Source organism: Eublepharis macularius, chromosome 3, assembly GCF_028583425.1.
Source record: "Eublepharis macularius isolate TG4126 chromosome 3, MPM_Emac_v1.0, whole genome shotgun sequence".
Classification (NCBI taxonomy): domain Eukaryota; kingdom Metazoa; phylum Chordata; class Lepidosauria; order Squamata; family Eublepharidae; genus Eublepharis; species Eublepharis macularius.
The window spans coordinates 178,606,994-178,616,474 of NC_072792.1; positions in this window are offsets into that span (position 1 = coordinate 178,606,994).

Sequence of the window (9,481 nt, forward strand, 5' to 3'; positions counted from 1 at the left end):
AACAGTGAACACGCTCATGAACACACATGAAGCTGCCTTATACGGAATCAGACCGCCGGTCCATCAAGGTCAGTCTTGTCTACTCTACGAGCAGCTGCTCTCCAGGGTCTCACGTGGAGGTCTTTCACATCACCCACTGCCTGATCCTTTTAACTGTAGGTGTCGGGGATTGAACCTGGGACCTTCTACATGCCAAACAAATACTCTACCGCTGAGCCATGGCCACTCTCCACAGTGATGATTTGTGCATAAGGTGATGCCCCTGAATTTAATCATATTGGACAGCTGGCTGTCCAATCCTCTGTTATCTTTTCCCTAATGAAGCTGGTTCCAATGTATGAAGGTTTCTTGTTTGTGAGTTTACGAGAACTTTCACCATGCAAATAACGTCTCGCGCTCCTACAGTTACCGCTGCTGATAGAAGCCACAGCCAGCCCATAGCTGGGGGAGAGAGCACACGGCTGTTGTGACACACAGCCAGGTAGTAGCGAAGTGCTTCCTTGCCCCATTTTGGGAGTCAAATTGGGGCCTTTCATTGGATCCAGCAGGGGAGCAACAGTTCCACGGTTCACTGCACCCCGTCCTACAAAAGGAAGTTTCCCGGTGCAGTGGGCAGTTGCATTTTATTTATTCTTTGGTTTATTCCCTGCCTTTCTTCACAATGAAGGACCCGACCAACATTTAATTTATAGGCTGGGAGCACGTGACTAGCCCAAGATCACCCAGCAAACTTTTGTTTAAAGAATACTTTTTATTTTATTGATAAGATTGAAAGCCCACTAAAAAGGGTAAAGAAACAAGAAAGAAAAAGGAATACAAAAAGTGAGAAAGAGAAGAACAAAAAGGGGAAAAAAAGAAAACTAATACATATTTCATTTTCCATTTTTCTGTACACCTGTCATACATTTACAAACATTATACTTGTAGTTTCGATACCTTCAACATTTACCTTTTCAGTACTTCCCCCCCCCTTCTGTTTATTTTTCCCAAATGTATCTTCTTAAAAATCCATAAATCATCAGTTCGTTTTTTCTCGCCTCACGCAGAAAGTCAGTAAGGGGTTTCCAATTAACCATAAAGGTAGACAATGTTTTATCTCTGGTCAGAGCTGTAAGTTTGGCCCTCTCCACTAACGTCACCCAGCAATGCAGGCAGAGGTGGGATTTGAACTACTTTGTGGCTTCTGTTGTGCCCAGAACAAACTGGCAACTTGGATTTTCAGGAAAAACCTTCCCCACTGGGCCCTTTGCCCAGCCAAAAAATTGATCTAGGGGCTGCTGTCCTCATTCTCCATGAGCTGGTAAATCAGATGTGGTTGTCCCACTTCACCCTGCTCGTGTGAACTTTGCTTGCTAAAAAGATCTGGGCGCATAAAAAAGCAGTGTGTCAAGCAGGGGAGGGTTCGAGGCTTGCCTTCTCCCCGATGTGCCGAATTTCTACATGCAAGTGACTTTTTTTACCATGTGAGCCCTCCCCTGTCATCTAAAGCAGCACAGTCCAGGCACAAGATGGGTAGCCGTGTTAGCTTGTCTGTAGCAGCAGAAAAGAGCAAGAGTCCAGTTGTACCTATAAGACTAACAAAACTTGTGAGGTATGAGCTTTCAGCTTCTGCAATCACTCCACACTCCAAGAGATAAGGACAGATGGACTCACATTCTAGCTATATCTGAAGAAGTGAACTGTGGTTCACAAAAGCTCATGCCCTACCGCGAATTTTGTTAGTCTTATAGGTGCTACTGGACTCTCTCTCTTTTTCTACTGCTTCAGCCCAGGCACAGTCTGACTTGTTACACATGGTGGCAAATTTGGCAACGAAGCATCCACAAAGTAGTTCTCCCTGCATTTTCTTTGCCCTGGCCCCTGTGGCTACCATATTCCCCCATTGTGCCATGGAAGCCTCTTTTCTGGTTTTCTGGTCTTTTTAACCTCCGTTTTGCGATGGTGAAAAGCAGGAAGTGCAATGCTGAGTTGGTTGCTCTCCCCTGCGATCTTGTGGGTGTGGCCAAGTGCCTGTAGCCAGTTGGCCATCTTGCCCTGAGTTGGACTGGCACCCTCATAGTTCATCATAGAATCATAGGGTTGGAAAGTACCTCCAGGGTCATCTAGTCCAGCCCCCTGCACAATGCAGGACATTCAAAACTACCTCCCCTCCCCCCCCCACTTTGTCTCCCAGTGATCCCTGCTCCATGCCCCGAATATCATCAGGATCCCTGAGCCAAACTCGCCTGGGGAAAACTGCTTCCTGACCAAAGTGGTGGTCGACATTACCCTGGGCATGTAAGAAGGGTAGGGTTGCCAGCCTCCAGGTGGTAGCTGGAGGTCTCCCGGAATTGCAACTGGTCTCCAAGCTAAAGAGATCAGTTCCCCTGGAGGAAATGGCTGCTTTGATGGGTGAACTCTATGGCATTATAACTCATTGAGGCCGCTCCCCTCCCCAAACCCTGCCCTCTCCAGGCTCCACCCCCCAAAACCCCTGCACAATGCAGGAAATTCACAACTTCCTCCCCTCCCCACACGCCCAGTGACCTCTGCTCCATGCCCAGAAGATGGCAAAACCCCTCCAGGATCCCTGGCCGAACTGGCCTGGAGAAAATTGCTTCCTGACCCCAAAGTGGCGATCGGCCTTACCCTGGGCATGTAAGAAGGGGCCACGAGAACTAAGCACAGATGTAACCCTTCCTGCTCTCCCTCTTATGATCTGCCCAGGTTCACAGAATCAGCATTGCTGTCAGGTGGCCTTCGAGCCTCTGCTTAAAAACCTCCAAAGAAGGCAAGCCCACCACCTCCCGAGGAAGCCTATTCTAACGTGTTTTAAAAGCCACCTTTAGCCCTGCCACTAGTGCAAATAGTCCCCGCGGCGGAGCCGTGTACGTTGCCTCTGTCCATAACAGGCGGGGCAGGAGCCAGAGAGCAAAACCAACCAAACAAAAATCCAGTCCTTTCCCCTTTAAATGAAGACCAACGCTTCAACGAAACTGAACATGCTGGATGCTGTCGCTGCCTGAGAAGGAGAGGCGGATGTTTGTTTCAGTAACTGACCGCTCTGCTTTAGAAGAAGCCCGATCTTTCCCCCTCAAGAGCTCGGCTGTACAAAGAGCCTTTTCATTTAAAGGGGGCTCCTGATTTGTGATTTACTGAACCAAATGTGGTCCCCCCCCCCTCCCCAAGCCTCATAGGGCAGCTTACTGGGGATCTTGCTAAAGCCCCCTCCCCATCTTGGTTTCCTGCATGCCTGGATCTGCAGAAAAAGGGGGTTCTCAGACACCTGGTTGGCCACAGACAGCGGAGCCTGGGGAGTTGCATTCCACTCCGTAGGTCACAGGTGGTGCCAGCCTGTTCAAAGTCTCTGAAACATGAGCAGCGGGGAGTCTCTTGCTTGCAACAGGACTCGCCTCTGAGTTAACTGATTAGACAGGAGTGCCTGTGCAAGATTAGCCCAGCTGATCTCTTCTAGCCCCACCCAAAGCAGCTTGGGTGGGGGGCTGTAACCCTTCTATCCCACCTTCTCAGGGCTTGGGGAAAGGCTGGTCTTGAACAACTTGCTGACCGCACCGGGACGGAAGCTGGCTCAATCGCTACCAACGCCTGTAAGATTTCTTGGCTGCCTCAATGCTGCCTGCAGCCCTAGTTTGTTTATTATTTATTTATTTCATTGGATTTCTATTCTGCCCTCCCCGCAAGCGGGCTCAGCGCGGATTGCATCATTTAAAACACAATAGCAACAATAAATATACACGTTATCCATAAAAATTCATAGTAAAAAGTCCAGTAGCACCTTTAAGACTAATCAACTTTATGGTAGCATAAGCTTTCGAGAACCACAGATGTATGCCTCTGACGAAGAGAGCTGTGGTTCTCGAAAGCTTATGCTGCAATAAAGTTGGTTAGTCTTAAAGGCGCTACTGGACTTTTTACTATTTTGCAACTACAGACTAACATGGCTAACTCCTCTGGGTCTATCAAAATTCATAAAATTCATTAAAAACATTATAAAAGTCTCGACCAATTATAGTAATAGTAATAAATACCAACATAGCAGCAACCACTGTATAGCTATTTGTTTAGCTTCACTTGGCTAAAACCCATAGGCAATAACTGATATAGATTTCAAGTGCAATTAAGCTATTAAAACAGGGTGGTGGTGGAACACCTGATGGGGAGGGTTAAATCATTCATGCAGTCCCTCCCTCCTACATTGCACATGTGAGAAGGAAAAACAAAATTATTGAGAGCAAGCAGCAAGGCTCCAGGCCACACCTGGAGGTTGGCAACATTAACATGGCCTGTCAGTATCCCAAAGGAATCTCTTCACTACCTTTTTGGGAGTTGTGCAAGTTCTCTTGAGCAAAACATAGCATGAAGGCGGACAACATTTTTTAAAAAAACTAGACATACATTTGGAACAGAAAACCACTCCAAGTTTTGTTCATTACACAGCTTAAGAAAAATTTGCACGTGAAAATATCCTTTTAATTGTACATTTTCTACTATAAAATGAAAAAAAAAAATTTCAGTTGTCTTTATGGCTCACATCATTTATTTATACCCTGCTTTTCTTCCCAAAGCAGCTTTCAACACTGTTCTCCCATTCTCTATTTTATCCTCAAAACAACCCCCCTGCAAGGCGGGCCAGGCTGAAAGAGAGGGCCACCCTACAAGCTTCCAGAGCAAAGTGGTGATTCGAACCTGGGTCTCCCAGATCTTAATCTAAGAGCCAAGCTACAAGTGACGCCTGACACAGGTTGGACACTTGTCAACTTACCTCAAGTTTTGATGGGAAATGTAGGCATCCTGGTCTTGCAGCTGTAATGGAGAGCCAAGCTGTAAAACCAGGACGCCTACATTTCCCATCAAAACTTGAGGTAAGCTGGCAAGTGTCCAACCTGTGTAAGACGTCACTTGTAGCTTGGCTCTGACACTAACTGCGACACTGTGCTGACTGTTGTCTTGCAGGCAAATGATGCCGTGTGTGATTTTATGGGCCGTGAGCTCCAAGATCATTTTTTCTGAGCTGCAACCTAGATGGTTAAACCATTGGGAAGCATAACCTAAAGATGCAATATCTTATCTTTTTTTAAAGCATGGAGGAAAAAGTGTAACGTGACTCCTGCCAGTGTAAACAAGCCTCCCGTCACTTTACTTTCAAATGGCTTCTACACTCCCTGCTGCGTAGAGATATGCAAGATCTGCCTTAGTTTGGCAGGAGCTAGGAGGGTCAGCCGTTCCTGGCTCTGAGCCCAGAATTGGCTCTGTGCTGTAACAGAGTTTGCCAGAATGGCTTTATGTCAGCTGATGTGACGGGCACTTTTCCTTGTTGCTGGGTGCGACGGACAAAGGAAGCTGTTTTGTGGTCTTCTGTTGGGCATGTCTTGCTGCCTCCAGGGCCATAAAATATTCCTGAGCAGTCATGTGCCAAGCAGTAGTTCCCTGTAGAAAAGAGGCTTTGGGCCAGCGGTGGATACAGGGCTGACCCATTTGAGGAATTCTTGCATCGCCAAAATGGGAGGAGGGGGACATAGTTCAGGATCTTTGCTTACAAGCCCCTCCCTTCGGTCTTGGAAATTTGGGGGTTTTAAGCATAGCAGATTGCAAGCCTGGGAAAGCTCTCTGACGTAGGCTAATTGCAGCCTGCATCGAAGCTTTCCTCTCCACGGCTGAATCCACACGGCTCAAGTTTGTTGCTATTTTCCCGCCATTTATGCGCTTCTCAGAGGGCTGTTCACATACTCTCACCTCAATCCCGTCATTCTTTCGCATCTGTTGCGCTGCACCTCAGACGAGTTTGTCATGCTTTCCAACGCTTCTCTTGTGCAGTTCTCACCATGGATGTGAACAAATAGAAGCGGTTCACAAAGACACCACCCCCTCTTAACCACCCCTACTTCCTTGTTTCTTGCCTTTCCGGAATACCATCCCCCCCTTGCCAAGCAATTCTTATGGTCCCAACTCTGTCCTAGGCATGCCCGCACCCCCGTCCAGTTTATTTTTTTTAAGGGTGCTTTCCTAGCGCTATTGCGCAATCCCGTTTCAAATCCCAAGCGGTTTGGGAAGTGGCGTTGTAAAAAGCCCGTGGAGGCATCGGGGGGGGGGGGTTTGCCATATTTTTTACAGTGAATAATGTTTTACTGCCGAAGGACCGCCTAGGTAATTTCCAATAAGCAGACTGTGGCTGCAAAGGTTGACTCTTTCCAGGTTTTTTAAATTAAAAATTATCCGTATAGCAAAAAATCGCTATCCTATAAATATAGTTGAGCGGTAACACAGTAGTCTGTGGCAATTGGCCACGCGAACACCTGTGTCCCACCAATGTCGGCAATCTTTTTCAGTGACCCATTGGCCTCTCCTGGGGTTCTCTGACCAGCAGAAAATGCTACTTCGGTCTCGCATGGCCTGAGCGTGCGATGCAGCGTGGTTTTCTATGAATCAAACGTATTTGCAATACAGCGGAAAATCGATATAGCGGAAATCTCTCATTAAATTAAAAAAACCCCCGTCATGTCGTCATTGGCGACGGCGGATCTAGGCCCACCCCTTATCCCGCTTTTCTCCCAGGGATGTGAACGAAGCATAGCGCGATGCTGACTCAGTAAGAAAGGGAATGTGGACACAGACTGGGACATTGCGGGATAGAATCCAGCGCGAGAAATGCGCAAGAAAACCGGAAGGTAGGGAAGTGTGGATTCGGCCCTCCTAAAGAGTCTTCTGTATTGGGGGGCGAGGGTGGGGGAGAGAAAACTAGCATGTCCAGTAAAGAGCTAGGGTTTGTATTTTAGAGTAAACACCTAGCCGGATATCTTACTTTCCGTATTGAATTTCAGAGAGAATTCAACCGTGGGCGTGCCAGCCTGCAGTCTGAAAAGATCCACAAGTTCACTGCTTTAGAGAGAGCCGGTCAGATCTCTGAGCAGGGAGTTACCCCTTCTGCGATCAGCCATCCCTTGGGAGTTAAATGCCCAACGCTGACTCAGGAATCCTTTAATCCAGAGATCCCCAACCTTTTTGAGCCTGTGATCGCCTCTGGAATTCTGACACGGGGTGGTGGGTGCAACTCACTTAGGGCAAACTCTGGCAAGTTGCTAGCATGCCACTTCTGGGCACAAAGCTAGCTCTAGGAATCACTATAGTTTTGCCATACAATTGCAGGGATTCCTAGAGCTACTCATCGTCACTTTGGGTTTGTACTCAGAAGGGATGTAGTAAAGACTATACTGGGCAGTGTTGGAAATATCAATGCAGGCATGCAATGTTTTATCATATGTGGTGGACACGTAAGAAGGCGAGAAGACATTGGAAAAAAATACATTAAGAGAGGCAAAAGACATTAAGGTTTCACTTTGAACTGAATCCTAAAAATATGTTATTAAATATCTTATTAATATCACAAAAGCACATGGCGAACTTTTTAAGTACATGGTGACAGCCGCGAGAGTTGAATATGCAACAAAATGGAAGACAGAAACTTGTCCAGATGTGATTGAATGGACGGATAAATTGTATGAGTATGTCTGTGGCTAAATTAACTTCTTATATGCACGACAGAGTAACACAGGAATTCTACGAAAAACTGAGTTAGTTCTTTGATTACGTAGCTGGAAATTAAGAAAAACCAAGAATAGTTAGTATGGCTATAGATCAATTATAAAATCAAGATTTCAAAAATGTTGAATATAAAATGTGATGTATATGATTGAATATAGACTGTTGAGTATAAAATATCAGGTATAGGTAATTAAGGAGAGGGAGAGGAGTAATATGAAATTTAACTGTGTTATATATTTTGCTTATATTTTTGTTGCAGCTTAAATTTATTTTTCTGTACTCTAAGATTCTTTATGCACTTCCTATTGTCTTTTTTCTTCTTTTAAATAAAAGTTGTAATAAAAAAGACAAAAAAAGAAATGATATAGTGATGTCATCAATGTCACACGTCCCACCCCCCAAACCTCACACTCGTTGCCAGGAATATGTTGGCAACTTCAGAATCTCAAATGTCTGCCATGGGAGGTGGAACCAGGGCTTTTTTCCAGCAGGAACGCAGTGGAACGGAGTTCTGGAACCTCTTGAAAATGGTCACATGGCTGGTAGCCCCACCCCCTGATCTCCAGACAGAGGGGAGCTTAGGGCAATCTAAACTCTCCTCTGTCTGGAGATCAGGGGGCAGGGCCACCAGCCATGTGACCATTTTCTCCGAGGGCAACCCAATGAGTTCCACCACCTCTTTTCCCAGAAAGAAAGCCCTGGGTGGAACCAATCACAAAATGGCTGCCACGTATGGATGCCAGGCCTGGCTCTATAGCAGGATGTCTCCCAACACTGCCTTTCGTTGCCCACCTGTGCCTCAGGCACAAGTAAGAGAAAATGGGAAAGGAAAACTAATGTGTGCCAGAGTGGGGCTGGCACACTTATGTCTCTTCTGGTAAAACTTGGACGTGACATATCATACGCTCTAGCATTCTGCATTTTTTTTGTGATATGCTAGAACGTTTGCTATGTCACTTCTGTTTTTTTTACCAAAAGTGATTTAAGCAAGCGGACACAATGGCAGGATACCAGCCCCACCCCTAACACCCGCTAATTCCTCTCAGGGCTTTGGTGCTGCGGCCTGGAAATCCTACTGCGATGGGAGGCAGGGCGACACACACACACACACACACACACAGGTAGTCCAAGTGTACAGAAGAAAGGTAATTTAAATAATACACTGGTAAAGAGGAGAGAAGAGAATAAAACCAACATGGTGGTGGCAGCTGCTGCCAAAGCATTTTTAATCTGCACAGATTTCCAACAGCCAAGAAGAAGCCGAGTTGGGCAAGAGCCCCACTCATTTTCTGAAAAAAATTTAGCAGGTGCCAGGTAACAGCTGTTGGTGGTCCCTGGCTCCAAGGAGGCCCGCCTAGCCTTGACTAGAGCCAGGGCCTTTTCGGTCCTGGCTCCCACCTGGTGGAACGCTCTGTCTGCTGAAATCAGGGCCCGGCAGGACTTACTATCTTTTCGCCTGGCCTGCAAGACAGAGTTGTTCCACCAGGCATATGGCTGAGGCTGGGCTTCCGCCGGCCTGGAAAAAAGGGGTGTATAAAACCCTCCCTGTGAAGGCTGTCCACCACCTAGTTTTAAATGTGTTGTTTTTAATGAACATGAATTTTTAATTGTATTTTAATTGTATTTTTAATATGTTGGTATCCGCCCTGAGCCCGCTTGCGGGGAGGGCGGAATACAAATTTGAAATAAATAAAAATAAATAAGTAACGTGCAGGCAGGTGCTATGGTGCCCACGGGCGCCATGTTGGGCACCCATTTTCTCCTGCAAAAATGATAAAATGCAAAAAATTGGCAAAATTCTAAAATCCTGGTAATGAATTTGGAAAGTCAAACTTTGAAGCTGGGCTTAAAAAAAGACGACCAGTGGCTTAAGTTCTGCTATTTTTATGGGCAAGTCCTCCATACTATGACTCACACCACCTCGTATTTTTGCATGTATGTC